This window comes from Bos grunniens, chromosome 7 (assembly GCF_055505025.1).
Source record: "Bos grunniens cultivar Pamir isolate PY7600 chromosome 7, Bosgru_T2T1.0, whole genome shotgun sequence".
Lineage (NCBI taxonomy): Eukaryota > Metazoa > Chordata > Mammalia > Artiodactyla > Bovidae > Bos > Bos grunniens.
In genome coordinates, this window is record NC_141171.1 from 21,732,998 (window position 1) to 21,749,502 (window position 16,505).

Consider the following 16,505-nt stretch of genomic DNA (forward strand, 5'->3'; position numbering starts at 1 on the left):
AATAAGTTTACATTGGAAATTTTCATTACACCAGGTTGTCAGTCATTTGGGGCCAATCAGCACCTCTCTTCCAGGAGAAAAAATGCCTCACAAAAACAGGTAAAATGTTCCTGTGAAATCAGACCAGTAGGAAAATGAAACCTTTTTTTAAAATTAACTACAAAGTATCAGCATAGGAAATTACACCATAATTTTCTCTTTAGATTAATCTTATCAGCTTGGGGTTGCTGCTGGCTTTTTACTTTGCATAGAAGGAAGAGGCCACAGGTGTCCGAGTTTGTTTTAGTGCAGCCCTCCTGGGGAAAGATAGAGTAATATCAAGAAAGTTTGACTTGATTAGTATTTCACCTTGGCTTCTTCCAAGTATGGGTGGCATCTGGGAAACTCTCCTTTTGTGGAAAAGCTGATCTGTGGTTCTTTTCTCTGGGTAGAAGGAAAGTAACGGGCACAGATTCTCTCCTGTTGTAGCACTTAAACATGCCTTTCTTCCACATTTAGGATTTTGGCCAAGGACATGTAATACATGGTGGAGCTTCATTAGGACCATGTCAGGTCCATAGGTCTTTAACAATAAGGAGGCTCTAGGCAAAGTATGCCTATCCCGAGGTTTCAGGAATGACTCCTTTGAGGGACTTTCCTGGCAGTCCAGTGGTTAAGGCTCTGCACTTCCACTGCAGAGAACGTGGGTTCAATCCCTGATTGGGGAACTAAGATCCCACATGCTGCTACTGCTACTGCTAAGTCGTTTCAGTCGTGTCCGACTCTGTGCGACCCCATAGGCGGCCTCCCACCAGGCTCCTCTGTCCCTAGGATTCTCCAGGCAAGAACATTGGAGTTGCCATTTCCTTCTCCAATGCATGAAAGTGAAAAGTGAAAGTGAAGTCACTCAGTCTACTGTGCGGCAAAAAAATGAATAATTTTTAAAAAAGGAATGATCACTTTGAAAATGGATTTGAAATACAACCTCAGCTAATTAGGGGAAAAGAGTGATATCGAGGTGCTACCACTTGCCCTGGCACCTCACTGTAATTCCTGTGGGTGCTGCACACCCCTACCACTGACTCAGATGCCTGCGTCCCAGCACACCACTGGTTATTCCTCCCTGAGCCCTTCTCTTTCCTCTCTGCTTCTTTTCTGTTGGTTTCTCACCTTCCTCTCCAATGATTTCCTCTGGAAGGTCATACAGAAATGATGACTGCTAAGGTCATTCCTGAACTTTGGCTTTTATTTGTGGTGACTTGTAGTCCATGAAAGAATCTGGACAATTGTAACAGGAAGGTCCTTGGACCATATTTAGGATCCTTCCATTGGGACTGTGCAGTGAATTTGCCGGGCTCAGCGCAGTGACGTCTGACAGCAACTGCATGAAGTCGGGCCAGGCTTCCAGGTTAAGGGCACCGCCTCCACAGTGCTGTCCTCACTTCATCACTGGCTGATCATTCAGGGGTCCCCATTCCACCTTCACTTTGTCCAACTGGCTGCAAAGTTGAGTCCCCACTATCCTCTCGGATTCATAATTTGCTAGAATGACTCACAGAAATCAGAGAAGCACTATATGTAAGGTTATAGTTTTATTACAGCAAAAGGATACCAGTCAGACTCAGCCAAAAGAAGAGACATCGAGATTGAGGTCTAGGAGTGTTGCAGATACTAAGCCTCCTCTGTTCTCTCCCTGGAGTCAGAACGCATCGCTTCCCCAGCACTTTGATGTGTGACTCCACACAGATCGTGCCAACCAAGGCAGCTAATCAGAGCTTTGGTGTCCAGCTTTACTGGGGTGTCATTCAGTAGACGTGACTGATTGAATCCATGGCCACTTGGTTGACCTCATCCTCCAGCCTCCTCCCTGGAGGATGGGCTGATGACTCAACAGCTTAATAGTGTTACTGGTCTCCATCTTGAGTGGCCTTATTAGCATGAACTGTCAGGTTCTGCCACAAATAGCAAAGACACTCCTGTAACTTGGAAGATCCCAAGGATTTACAGCCTACCTCCAGGAACTGGTGACAAAGACCTGTCAAATTCTTTATTCAAAGGTTTTAGAGGTCACCTCCCAAGAGCCAGGACAAAGGTCAAACTTCTCTGGGTAAGTTTTTTTTTTTTTTTAATAATACTTCTTTTTTCCCCCAGTTTTATTGAGATACAATTGACATGTCACTGTATAACATAATGATTTAAATTATATATATCAATATATTGTGAAATGATTACAGTAAGTTTAGTTAACATCAGTTCTCTCATATAGATATAAAAAAAGAAAAAATATTTTCCCTCATGATGAGAACTCTTAGGATTTATACTCTCAACAACTTTCAAATATTCCATACTAGAGTATTAACTATAGTCATCATGTTTTATGTTATACCCGTAGTTCTTATTTACAGCTGAAAGTTTGTACCTTTAAAAAAAATTTTTTCTTTCTTTCTTTCTTTCTTTGGGCTTCTCTGGGTGTTAGTTTTGGCATGTGGGATCTAGTTCCCTGACCAGGAATAGAAGCCGTGCCCCTTGCGTGGGAACTTGGAGTCTTAGCCACTGGACCACCAGGGAAGTCCCTGGTTTTTACTTTTTGATTCCCTTCATCCAATTCCCCACCCCTCCTCCCCCAACCTATGGTAACTAAAAATCTGATCCCTTTTTCTTTGAGTTTTTTGTTCTTAGATTCATAGTGAGATTATATAGCATTTGAGTTTTCACTTCAGCATCTATCTCTGTTATCATACATGGCAGGATTTCCTTTCTTTGGGTGAATAATATTCCATTGTATATGTACTGCAACTTTTAAAAGTCATTTGTCCGTGATGAACATAGGATGTTTCTATGCCTTAGCTGTTGTAATAATGCTGCTTTGAATATGGGAAGGCAGGTATCTTTTTGAGTTAATGATTTTGTTTTCTTTGGGTACATTCCCAGAAGTGAAATTGCTGGATTATGTGGCGGTTCTTTTAATTTCTTGAGGAACCTGTATAACTGTTTTTCATAATGGCTTTGCCAGTTTGCGTTCCCACCAACAGAGCATGAGGGTTCCCTTTTCTCCACATCCTTGGCAATGTTCTTGTCTTGATGCTGTTCTAATAGGTGTGAGGTATTTGTGGTTTTGATTTGATTTCCCTGATGACCAGTTTTGTTGAATACCTTTTCCTAAACTTGTTGGCCATTCATATATCTTCTTTGGAAAAGTGTGTATATGAGTTTTAGACATTATAAAGTTTGATTATTTGTGTTTTTTTTCTAGGGTATGTTTATTTTTTGCTACACAAATAGGGGGAGTTAATGAGAAGGGCAGACTTCCTTCTAGCATAGATAGAGACTTCAAATCCAGATTAGCTATCATTTGGAGTAAAATGGTAGTCCTTTTTTAAGAAAAGGTTCGAGGGGTGTAGAGCACACCTCTAAAGCCTTGAGGTTTGAGGCAGAGCGGAGAGGAGGAGAGTTCACCAGAATCCCAGCATGTGTGGGAGGCAATAGAAAAGCTGTCTACATATTGAACAGTCGTTTGTTTTTCTAACCTTTGCTGAGGGCCAAACTTTGGGCTTGGGGTTCTGGGATTAAAGATGTGAGTCAGAAAAGGAATATAATTTAGTATCCATAGCTCAGAAGCAGAATACAGCTTCTTCTTTGCTGTTTCAGTGGTTGGATGAGGACAGAGAAAAAACGATAAACTCTCTAGACTATCAGGAGTGACCAGAAAGTCCCCTCAAACAGTGGCAGTTAAAAATGGTCACCCTGCCTGCAGGGTGGAACCATGGCAGCTATGCATGTGGCTGGGTGTTCAGAAGCTGGGAAGGTGGGGACCTGCATGTCAGAGACAGCAGCCAGCACCTAGCCATGTGAGACAAGGGAAGCTTTCCCAGCCTGCGGGAGCTATGGGGCAGGATGGTGAGGCAGGTGGGGCAGCACTGGAGTGCCATGTTCCAAAGGGCAGCATTTGAATCTGCACAGGCTGGGGAATCTGTCTGCCTCCCCCAGTGTTGGGGGAGCCATTAATGCTGTGAGTGGACAGAGGTTATGCCTTGCAGGTCTCAAAAAGAAAACAAAGTCGAGAGCGAGAGAAAGAAAGCAAGAATGAAAGTTAGTTGCCTCAAGCCAAAACTGGGCGAAGCTTGCAGGTTACCTTGACTTCCTGAATTCCTAGGTTTCGGCACCAAATATAATCTCAGATGGCATCAGCTTGCAGCAGCTTGGAGCCAAGCTTCGGTTTCCCACCAGACTGAGGTCCAGTCTTGGCAGTGAAAGCATCAAATCCTAGCCGCTAGACCCAGTGGTCAGTGACAAGGCCCTGGCCATTTGGCTTTTCAGAAAAAGAATTCCCACAGAGATGGAAAGTAGTGAAACAAGTCAAGTACTTATTAGGAGGAAAAGAAGTATAGTATGTGCAGATGGACACACAGGCGGACTCAAGAGAGAGTCGCTGAGTCTTGCCCTTGTGGTAAAATCATTTACCTCAGATTGGTACTTGAACCTATGTGCTGGAACTCTAGCCCAGCCAAAATCCAGTTTGGGACTTGAATCCACATGACTGGGACTCGAACCTGGCCACAACCCACAATCTTCCAATGAAGATCACACACCTGGTTTCTGGACTTAATAAAGCTCAGGTTCTTTGTGTCTTAGTGCATAAAGAATTTAACTAGAGGCAAAGTGATAGGCAAGAAGTAGATTTATTAATATAGGATGCTTGTAAGAGATGCAAGAGGGCAGGTGAGGGAGCTATGCCCTGAGGATTAAGTGAGCTACAATTTTATGTGTGTGCTTAATGCTCAGTCCAGTCCAACTCTGTGCAGCCCTTTGGACTGTAGCCTGCCAGGCTCTTCTGTTCATGGGATTTTTCAGGAAAGAATACTGGAATGAGTTGGCGTTTTTTTCCTCCAGGGAATCTTCCCAACCCAGGAATAAATTTTATAGTCAAAGGAAAGTGGGGGAAGGGAAAAGATAGTCTTCTTTGAGTAGATGTGAGGCTTAAATTGCTAGCTTCTCCTTCATATCAGGCAGGAAAGTATCTGACCCTGTGAGGTCAAACTAGGATTTTCATAGTGTTTATTTGAATCAGTAAAGAGAGGGTAACATTTTTCTTTCACTTAATGGCCTGAGGCATATCTCATACTTTTTATAAGCAGGCTTTACAGTTAAGCAAGCCTGCTTCATTCAGTGACATTCCAATAGATCATTAACTTACAGTAGTCTCCCAAAGTTTCTTAGGTTTCCCTCTATCTACAGTCCCCTACTGGGACTTCTACAGCTACCTGCATAATTGACCTATCCCTGTCAGAGATGGTTTGAATTCCTTTTATGGGGCATTTCTTTCAGGTTTTCTTTGGCCAATCATTTTGATTTGTCTGGTTCAGAGTCCATATTTGGCATATCTCAGGATCTTCCCACCTGTGCACACACACCAGTTATCCAAAGAGGCCTGTGGGTAGTCTGGCATCAGTTAGCATCACTCCTCTTCTGACCTCCAAGGAGGCTTTCTGCTGATGTGTAGTTGGGGAGGTCTCCTGACTTCGAGTGAGAAAAGTGTTTTTGGAAGGGCCTAGCCTCCTCTCTCAGTTGTCCTGCTATTCTCATCTTGGAGTTTTGGCCCATGGGGGATGAATCTCACGTCAGTGTACCCAAGTGAGGGGCTGGTGCCCATCTTCCTGCCTCTAAATAGATTAGAGAAGCAAGGGCTTAAGATCAGTAAAAGACTGTTATAATCAGAGGCTCAAGCACAGGTGGGAATCTGGTTGTACAAGGTCAGTATATCTTTGTTATTTTCAGGCTTTAAAATTTAGTATCTATTTCTATTTCTATAATAGAAGATCTGAACCTATTGGTCCCAGACCTCATTCTTGGACTGAAAGGTCTTAGTGCAGATGTCTGAGAAAAGAGAGGGTTATAAGAGAATGGAAACCTCCTCTCAGAAAGTTTTTAATACCTTGTGGGATCCAGGAAAACAAGTTAGAGAAACCATTTTCAATTTCCCCACCCATATTGATTGGGTGGATTGGTGGTGAATTGTCTGTTGAAGCCAGGTAGCTTGCTGTCAAATTTTTTCCATGTCAATCTCTACCTGGGAAGGAGTGTTAACGTATGTACAACAAGAAGTGTCAACAGCTGCACAAACGGTCAACAGATAATCCAGGGCCAGACAGTTGTCAGGTACCACCTTGACCAGCGAATCTAGAGACTTCTGTAAACTAGTAAGAGAATTAGCTGTAGCAGTAAGAGAAAAGTTTTGAAGAACATGTTGGTGGGGGTGTACTCCCCACCATGGTAATGAGGTGTACCCAAAGAGATAAGCATGTCCATCTGGGATACCAACAGGTAAATCTCGAGTTAGTTGAGTAAACAGTTTAATGAACTTGCCCATTGCTTGGATTCATTTAAGGAGTGAATTGAGAAAGGAGTAATCAAGGCTCCTAGCATACACTGTGTGGACATGGAGTTATTGTGTAGGCAATTAGTGGCCCATGGTTTCTTATCTATTTGGCATATGTTTGCTGGCAGGGCTCAGCAGACTAACTAATGGGCTTAAGAATTTAAGACCTAGCCATCTAACTGGACCTAGCCAACTCATTGGAAAAGACCCTGAAGCTGGGAAAGATTGAGGGCAAGAGAAGGGGGCAACAGAGAATGAGATGGTTGGATGGCATCACTGAATCAATGGACATGAGTTCAAGCAGACTCTGGGAGATAATGAAGAACAGGGAAGCAAGGCACGCTGCAGTCCATGGGGTCACAAGCAGTTGGACACGACTTAGCCACGGAGCAACATCCATTTCTATTGTTATGGAAATGTTTTCCAATCATATACTCAATGTGTTCCATCCACGTCCATCCCAATACCTGTTCCTGTAAGGTGGATCCTTCTTCCTTTGTTCAGGTAGCGAGTTAGAATTTGAGACAAATAGGTTGCTGGAATTCTGACTTAGGAGGGTCCTTTATAAAGTGCTGGGGTGCTTTAATGCCAGTTCTTCATCCTCCCAGTTTGATTTCATGTTCTTCTGTTGCTAAGGGGAGGATTAGGGAAGAGGCATCAGAATTTTCTTTAGTAGGAAAATGAACAGTTCTAATCCTGTACATTACTGCTTCAGGCCTTAGGTCTCTGGTAGAACCAATTTCCATCAGGAACTTGGCTAAAATTCCTCATGGGATAGACAGGTTGCCATGGCCCATGATGAACTTAACTCGGGGTAAACAAATCCAGCAGTCAACCAAGTGGAGGAAGCGTGAGTTTGTGCAATGTGAAGTAGAGAGTTGTATGTCCGTCCTATAGGTTAAGGGAAATAGGCGTAGAGATGCTAAGGCAGTTAGTAGTTTCATAGTAGCACCAGTCAGGGTCAGTCAGTCAGATAGTAGCTATGGGCACTTAGCCTAGGGTCTCAGAAGTATTTTTTATCCTTTTTGAATAGTAGCTTCAAGTCTTGTAGTGGCTCACTCATCTGCCTGGAACTTTCAGGCTCTTCGGGGTCCTCTGGATCCTGTAGAGACTTGGAGGGCGGGGTGGATTCACAGGGATGGCTGGAATGTGGGCCTTGAGGTTCCTGTAATGTATCAGTGGAGACAGGTTTGATCCTGGATGGATGAACCCAGTTGGTGACCCCCTGGAGTTTGACTACCGTAGAGGTGCTCAGCAGGACTTGGTAAAGACCCTTCCATTTTGGGAGTCGCTGGTCACCTGGGAACTCATTTTTCCAGGTCTTTAAAAGTGCCCAATCTCCAGGTTTTACAGCAGGGTAACTGGGACTGTCATCTGAAAAGGGCTTTATTACTCTTCTACCATATTCTTATATAGCCTTCTGGACCTGGCCTAAGTTTATAATGTATTTAAGATGAGCCTTGGTTTCTGGGTCAGCATATCTAAAGTAAGGAATGGTCATCTGTATGTCATTTTGAAAGGGGTTAATTTAGTGGTTATTTTAGGAGCTGCCCTGACCCTTAAGAGAGCTGTTGGCAGCAGGCAGTACTGCAACCCTGAGGCAGGAGGTAGATGGGCCCCACTTCCGTGGAAGAATGATAGGACATTCATCTCCTATGGACGGAAATTCCTCAATGAGAATAGCAGGGCAATTGAAAGAGGAGGCTGGGTCCTGCCCAGGCCACATATTTATTACTCTCGGAGTCAGGAGAGCTCCCAAACTACACATGGGCAGAAAGGCTCCTTGGAGGTCAAAAGGGGAGTGATGCTCAGGCTACCCATAGGCCTCTTTGGTCAAATCCATCTTGGCTAAGAGATGCGTACACACTCATGGGAGGGCCCTGAGATATGCCAGATATGGACTGTGACCCAGGCAAATCAAAATAATTGGCCAAAGAAAACCTGGAAGAAATGCCCCATAAAAATAATTCAAACTGCCACAAGGGCACAGCTCGGCGACTCTCTCTCTGAGCCCACCTGTGTGTGCTGTACTCTGTTTTCCTCCTAATAAGTACTTTACTTGTTTCACTACTTTGTGTCTTTGTGGGAGTTCTTTTTCTGCAAAGTCGAATGCCAGGGCCTTGTCAGTAACCTGGTTTAGTGCCTAGGACTCTGTGCTCTTACCCTGCGACCTGGCCTCAGTCTCTGGTGGGGAGCCGAAGCCCTGCTTCAAGCCGCTGCAGGCCGAGGCCACCCGAAATCAACTCCATGAAGGGTGGCTGTTCTGGAGGCCCCCAGAGCACATAGTGGGTCAACTCTGGTCCTGTTGGTCCTGGCTGCTCTGCTTTCTTGCTGTGTGGGCTTAGGCATGCCCCTCAGCCTCCTCTGTCTGGTGGGGATCATAGTGGAACTTGTCTCTGAGGTTCTTCTGAGGAATAACTAAGTTAATGTTTTTGAAGTAGTCAGATTAGTACCCAGCGCCTAGTGAGTGCCGTTAGTTAACGTTAACCGTATCTTTGGTCATCTGGACAACTGTGGTACTTTTACCTGTTAGGCAAACTTAAGTCCGAACAGCACCAGTGGAGGTTTTGCCAGTGGTCACTTCCCTACCCATGTCCCTCTTGGATGCATCTCCTCCTTTGAGGCTCCATTCCTGTTTGGAGAGTCACTCCTAGCTGCTCCACTGTGGCCCTTAGGATTATTTATCTGGATGCATTACAGGAAACGAATACTGCAGTGGCACCTTATGCAGAAAGCTTGAATGCAGGAAGGTAGGTATTATAAAAATGTTGGGAGGTTAGAGGGAGGGCTCCAGGCTGAGTTTAGAACTCTAAAGAGATGGCCCGCAGGGAGGACCACTACCTGTGAGGCTGCCATTACAGGCTGGGAGCCCAAGAACATCCTCGGGCTGCCATCCAGGGATCCTAGGGCTGCAGCCTCCACTGCCTCCTAGCACCCACAAAATCCTCCAGGGGGACCCTTACCTCCCCACCCCTAGTCCAAGGGAATGGAAAATGGTGTCTGCACATACCCACCCCCCACCTCTCTCTAGGAGAGCAGTTACACCCAGACTCTCACTAACTTCAGGGGTGTCTGAGATCTGTAGTTGTGAACATTCAGGGGAAAGGCATGGAGGGTGAGCAGAGTAGCCCTGTCTCTCTGGACCCTGGCTGGTGATTCCTGTCTCTCCCACCATCCTCATGGCTCATCCCACCCCAAGCCCTGCTCCTCTTCTGTCAGCTGTGCCGGACAACACCCACAAAAGCCCTTCCAGCTCCCCATGGGCTTCTTCCTGGAGACAGGTGATACTCTTCCAAGGGGGTGATGCTTAGTAGAGACTGGAATACATAGGGGACTGGAGTGGGGGAGGGTGCTAGGGCAGAGGTAGCAGTGAGAGGCCTACCAAGGCAGCGGCAGCGGGCGGGGCAGGCGGGGGAGCCAGTTAGAACACTGCAGTCATCGTGAGGGAGGGAGCCAGCGTGGAGGGTGAGACAGTGAGTGCTGTGGGTCTGGGGTTACTCAGCAGCAATAGAATATTCTGGACTCAGCGGGACCCAAGTCTCAGCTCTGTCACTTATTCTCTGGGTGACCTTGGGAAAGGGTGACCCTGTCCAGGCTTCTCTGTCAAACTGGGAAGATTATCTGAGGTAATAAAGTGTTTGGTGTGCCTTCTATGTGGGAAACCCATAGATGCCAGCTAGCATTGTAACCTTTATCATTGTTATCATCATTACTATTAATAGCACTTAGAATTGGCTGAATATGGGGAAGAGGAAGAGGACCCCAGGATTCTAGCTTGGGGAACCACTGTTTGCAGAGATGGCCATTGAGGGAGGGAAGGTGGGTGGGAGGTGGCCGTGGACTGAGGCCCCTGCCGCTGGGTCTGCAGCTCTGACCTGAGGAGGGGCTGCATGGTAGACAGAGAGTGAGGGGATGCCAAGGGAACAGTCCTGCCAGGGTGGGGCAGAAACGGAAGAGAGGGAACTAGAAATGACTGTGGCACTTCAGTGACTCTGGAGGGAGGGAAGGAAGAAGAGAATTTAGGCAACCAAGCACCCTAGAAGGAACCCAGGCATGAGGGCCTCGGAGGACAAGTGAGAGGTCAGCGGTGTCGCGTGTTCCTCAGGGCCAGGTGAGAGAGGGCAGAAGGGCTTCTGCTAGATTTAGTGATGGGAGATAATCAGTGACATCATGGAGGTGGCTTCTGGAGTGTGTGGGCTCATGAAATGGAAACAGCAGCGTGGGTACATTCTGGAAGGTGAGCTATGTTGGGGTATTAGCTGCAAGGGATGGGGGACAACACATGATCAGTAGTTATTTTTTTAATGGGGCCACTTGAGCACAGGCCTCCTTTGTAAACGGCAATTCCATTCTTCAGGGTGGTTGTGTGTGTGCGCATGTGTGGTTATGCATGTGTGTGAGTTGCTCAGTCATCTCCGAGTCTGTGTGACCCCATGGACTGTAGCCTGCCATGCTCCTCAGTCCATGGGATTCTCCAGGCCATTCCCTTCTCCAAGGGATCTTGCCCACCTAGGGATGGAAGCCAGGTCTCCCACATTGCAGGCAGACTCTTACCGCCCCCAGGGTGCTCATACCCTGGTGCACACCTGCTGTGCCCTACACCCAGTTTGCCACCAAAGCCTTCAGACTGCAGTCAGCATTGAATGATGGGCTGGCTCAGAAGTGGGACAGGCAGGGCAGAGATAGATGAGTTGATAACTTTTTTTCCCTAAGGTTTATTTATTTAATTACCTTCGTGGGTCTTCGTTGCTGCGTGCTGCCTTCTCTAGTTGCAGAGAGTGGGGTCAACTCTTGGTTGAGACGCGTGGGCTACTCACTGTGGTGGCTTCTCTTGTTGCTGAGCGCAGGCTCTAGGCACACGGGCTTCAGTAATTGAGTGTGTGGACTCAGTAGTTGTGGCTTGTGGGCTCTAGAGATCAGGCTCAGTAGTTCTGGTGCACAGGCTTAGTTGCTCCACCGCATGTGGGGTCCTCCCAGACCAGGGATCGAACTGGTGTCCCCTGTGTTGCAAGGGGGATTCTTAACCACCCGACCACCAGAGAAGCCCATGAGTTGCTAAGTGTTGAAGTTGGGCAATGGATATCTGAGAGTTACTTTTGTATATATTGGAAAATTTTCTTTCTTTTTTTTTTTTTTTATGAACACAAACTATCTTTCCATTTATTAGTATCATCTTTATTTTTTTTATTTTATTTTATTTTATTTTTTTTAAATTTTTTATTCCTTTATTTCTCATGTGTTTTCTATAGTAATAGATTTTTAAACTTTTTATGGATAGAAAAATTAAATATATATTTAACATATACATTTATGTACTATATAATATACATGTATTTATAATGACTATATCATATGTAATATAATATGTAAATGATATATACAAATAAGTATGTATCAGTGTGTATCTGACTCTGACATCCCCTCACAACATGGTAGCCCCTGCTTGCCCCCTAACTACTCTTTTGCCCCCTACAACACTCACTGCCCCCTGCATATCCTGTGTTCTCTTGTTTGTGCATCCTGTCCCCCCAGTAGAAGTAACCTTGTTTTTTTCACCATGAGTCCCCAGCTCCTAGAAAAGTGTCTAGCACCTAATAAAGGCCTCAGGAGATCCTTGAATGAATGGAGCTCCATTTCACAGAGGGGCAGCTGAAACACTGCCTAAGTCACAATAGGGGAAGTCAAGGGCACAGCTGGGACTTGAAACCAGGGCTGTTTGGATGCTGAAGTCATTGTCCTGAACCCTTGAAGAAGGTAAGGGGGATGGGGTTCTGGGTATAGACCCAGGAGGACCCCTGACAAGGGGACAAGGAAAGGAGGGAGGCAGGCTGTGGACTTGGTCTTTGCTAAGCAGGTGCTAAAGCAGTCACTTCTCCTGAAAGAGAGGGAAGCCGGCTGAATTACTGAAGCCGGCTCTAGGCACACGGCTCAATTACTGAAGCCCGTGTGCCGAGAGCCTGCGCTCAGCAACAAGAGAAGCCACCACAGTGAGTAGCCCACGCATCTCAACCAAGAGTTGCCCCCACTCTCTGCAACTAGAGAGCTGTCCTGCAGGAGCTGTCCCTCTGCCCCCAGGGCACCTCAGTCTCAGAGCTGGACTGGCAACCCACCCTTTCCTCTCTCTTCCTGCTCTGATCCCCTTGGCCCCACCTCCAGGCAGGTTGGGCTAGGTGAAGATTCCCAAGAATAGGACATCTTCCTCTCTATTTGGCAGTATAGGATCTGATTGGTTCAAGAAGATCCAGCCTATGTGGGGAATAGTGGAGGACCTCCTGCGCCTCGGCCCCTACAGAAGGCCCCTCCTCTCTCGAGTCAGCTGACCCTAGGGAGCAGTTGGACCTGAGTGGAGGGGTCCTGGGCTCTGCCTTTCATGTGCACTGCTGGCCCTTCCCAGCCCCAGTTTTGATCAGCTCCTTCATGGACGTGGCATCAATTCCATGTTCTGTTGCTTTATTTTTCTAATTATATTTGTCTTTGTCCCCCAGTGGGAAATGAACGTATGCTCATTATTCATAGAAAATGTGGGAAGACAGATTAGAAGAAAGAAAAGGCAATGAATGAGAAACTGCTTTTCTAGTACCATAACCCCTTCTGGCCCGGGGCCCTCTGGCCCACCAGAGGCCATCAGCTCAGCTCTACAGGGGTCGCTACAGCCAGCTCAGGCCTTTCCACCCTCGTAGGTTTCAGGAAGAAGCCCTAGGGCCCCCACGCTGGTCTAAGTGATGCAGAGAGTGGAGCTGATGAGAGTTGCTATATTTAATTTTGGCGTCTGCGTCACTGGTGACCACACAGCAGCATCTGCCCAGGCAGCGCGGGCTGGGGGCGTTTCTGAACGATGCTTTGAGAGAATCACTTTCCACAAGAGAAGACACTCAGGAGGGGAAGGGAGAGAACGCAACAGAAAGTGAGGTCGTAAGTAGAAAATTGCTTCTGGGATTTCAAATGGCTTCGTCATGGGGCCCTCCCTTGCTGCTGAGAAATCAGTTGATCTGGGAAAGTTTGTTGCAAACCCTGTGCTCTGTTGCTTTTGGGTGGAGCCGAGAAATGAGTGAAGATAATGAGGCTTTATGACTTTTATTTTTCAGAGTAGGAGTGGGCAGCGTGTGTGGGAGGGGTGATACAGCCAACAGTTCTGACACCAACTTGGACCTCTGGAAAGGCTGGCTCCCTGGCCTGTGTATGCCAGGCCAGGCCGCCCTGGCTGGACACAGTCAGCCTGGACTTGTCCAGGTCTTCTTAGAAGGGAGTCAGCTCAGGGGAGGAGCGGGTTTTGAGTTTGTTCAAACTGACCAGCAAATTCAGATCAAGAGCAGAGGGCACTTCCCCATTGATCATAATGAAAAAGTGATAAGCTGATGGATTCGATAAACCCCAGCCTTCAAGCTTCTTGGTCACAAGGAGACAAGATGCAGGCCCTTGTCCCCCTGGGTCCTGAGCAGCTCAGACGGCCAGCCTCAGAGAAACCCCCAGGTGACTCGGAATGTTTCCTGACACCTCATCTGAGCAGCAAACAGAGGTGTTTGGCACCAAGTTCACTGGAAACCCGAGTGTGTGTCTCACTTCTCACTTGAGTCCCAGCCCCTCTTCTAGTGAAACCTCCCAGGCCTGGGGTTCCTGGGGTGCCAAGGGGCTCCCCACCCTGGGCCCCACCACTGCATCTCCCTCCCACTCACCAAGCATTCTATCTCTTCCGATGCCCCTTGTCTCTGGGCCCTGCTTGGGGTTTACCTTGTGCATGAAAGATGTGAGACCACATGGTTAGAGAAAACTTCCAGCAAGTACCCAGCGGGTCAGTCCCCAGGTGGTAATGCTCCCAGCCACAAGAGCTGACACATACCTTTTATTTCCTCTTTCTTCCTTATCTCATTCCTGACTGGCCCACCTTCCTGTTGCCCGCAGCAGAGACTTGATTCTGTGGCTCTGTGAAGTCTGTCATCCCTGGAAGCCCCCAGCCTCCTCCGGCTCACCACGCACCCCTGGAGACCACAGGCCCTTCTAGGAGGTGCAGGCAGGGAGCTGCGGCGGTTGAGGATGTGGCGCACTGTGGACCCCTAGTGGTGGGGTCCAGGCAGGCCTGTCGGGACTGTGCATCCCACAGCCGGGCCCTCCTGAGTTATGTGGTGTGGGAAACCCTAAGGGGTCCTCCCCTATGTCAGCCTCTGTTCCAGCCTTTGCTCTCAAAAAATTCACGTGGAATTTTCACTGGAAGTCTTTTTATCTTGGACAGACAGTACAATGCCCTGCTTGAGCAGGGATGATGTGGGTCAAAGGTGATGCCACCAGAGAATGGATCACTAAGTATTGTGTTAAAAAAGAAAAAAAAAAAAAAAAAATTACACTGGAGAAGGAAATGGCAACCTGCTCCAGTGTTCTTGCCTGGAAAATTCTATGGACAGAAGAGCCTGGTGGGTTAAAGTCCATGGGGTTGCAAAGAGTAGGCTGCGACTTAGCATATCAGCACATACTGTGATGTATTTGTATTCCTACCAGAAGAGTTTGGGGCTTCCATTTCTTCCATATCCTTGCCAATATGTTTAGTCTTTTTCAAACTTTCAACTTTTAAATAAATGTGTAGCATTAAAAAGGTCAATCTTCCATAAATAATACTCTTTTGACTTTAAAATCTTCAAATTTCTGGATGAAGGAGGGTGGCAGAGATCTCACGCCTACTCCCACTCTGACGTTCGCACTCCCCCCCCTCCCTGCCCCAGGGTAGAGCACCCTCCTCCAGACGCCATTGTTTTGTTGTTCCATTGCTCAGTTGTGTCCGACTCTTTGCAACTCCATGGTTTGCACCCTGTTCTTTAAAGACTTATTTCTGCTGCTAAGCTTTGAGTATGTGTGGTGTCTTGGTCATCACTGTCCCAGGCTGGGGAGGTGCAGGCCTCAGGCAGTCCTCCGCAAATGTGGTGGCTCTTAACAGGTACTGAGACCTCCTGGGCGCAGAGACTGTCAGTTCCCACCTTGGACAGCCCATGAGATACTCAGCTCCTGTGCCACTCCCAGGTCTTCCCTCTCTGGGCTGAGCATCCCCAGGTCCCTGCACAGTTGACTGTGGCTTCCTCCCTCACCTCTGTCTGGGTGCAGATGAGGGGTTCACTCTATTTGAGAGTGGTCCCCGGAGCAGTGCACTGTGGTCATCTGCACCCTGGACAGGTCCTGCCATGGTCTCTGTTGCCTGAATCACGCACGGCATAAACTCTCACTGCTCCTGAGTGACTGTCTCCACTGACTTGTGAGCATCACTGTAGATGTTCCCACAGGGTTCTGGGCTCCGCAGGAAGTGTGCCTGCCTTCCACTCAGCATCTGAGACTGGTCTCTGATGACGCACCACCTATTGCAAGAAGCATCCTGTGCTTCCAAAGATGCACAGTGGAAACCATGGCTGATGGGTATGCCCATTAGCTGTGGCTTGCTGTGGCTGGCTGCTTCCTGCCTTCCATGTGCTGGCCTTGACTGAAGGAGAAGCAAACAGACCTGCTTAGGGGAGCAGTCTGACCTTGGCTCTCCACCCCGGTCACTCCACAGTCCAGGGGCCACAAGTCAGTGGTGCTGTGTTCACAGAGGTAGTGAGTGTGCACTGTCTCACGCCAAGAGGTGTCCAGACGTTGAGTGGGCTGCCCCCAGAGAGTAAGTGGCCTGAATCCACGACCTTTATGATATTGTCACCAGCTTGTGCGGGCCCTTCCCCTGACGGGTAATTCAGTAATTAAGAGTAAGTAATGAATTACCCGTCAGGGGAGGGGCCCGCACAAGCTGGTGACAATATCATAAAGGTCGTGGATTCAGGCCAGATGGCATTTAGACAGAGGAAGGCAGGGTAGTTAAATGTGTGAGCTATGGAGTTGGAGTAAGTTTGGGGTTCACACCCTGGCATTGCTCCTGCCAGCTGTGGGACCTTTGGTAAGCCACCTGCTCTTCCCTGAACATCATAGGGTGATACCAGAAGGCGAGTGGGTGGTGCCAGACACAGGCTGGCCACCCATCAAGAGCTGTGGTCATGAGACCACTTCCGAGGTCTCTGCCTGCTCCAGACATCCTCTTTGAACCCCGACACCCTGGCCCATGCTTCCTCCGCCTCCCTGTGGGTGTTGGGGGGGGGAACTTCCTCCTGGCCAGGTCTCCTCTCCCCAAGGGGTCTGCTTCTTT

At 47.7% G+C, this 16,505-nt stretch overlaps 1 long non-coding RNA gene across 1 annotated transcript in view; it reads left to right on the forward strand.

The window, feature by feature from the left end:
* Positions 1-13,132: 13,132 nt before the first annotated feature.
* LOC147368895 (uncharacterized) overlaps positions 13,133-16,505 on the forward strand; it is a 45,875-nt gene continuing 42,502 nt past the window's right edge. Inside the window, exon 1 of the long non-coding RNA XR_015166889.1 lies at positions 13,133-13,267. This is a non-coding gene — a long non-coding RNA (uncharacterized LOC147368895). The remainder of the gene's footprint in view (positions 13,268-16,505) is intronic.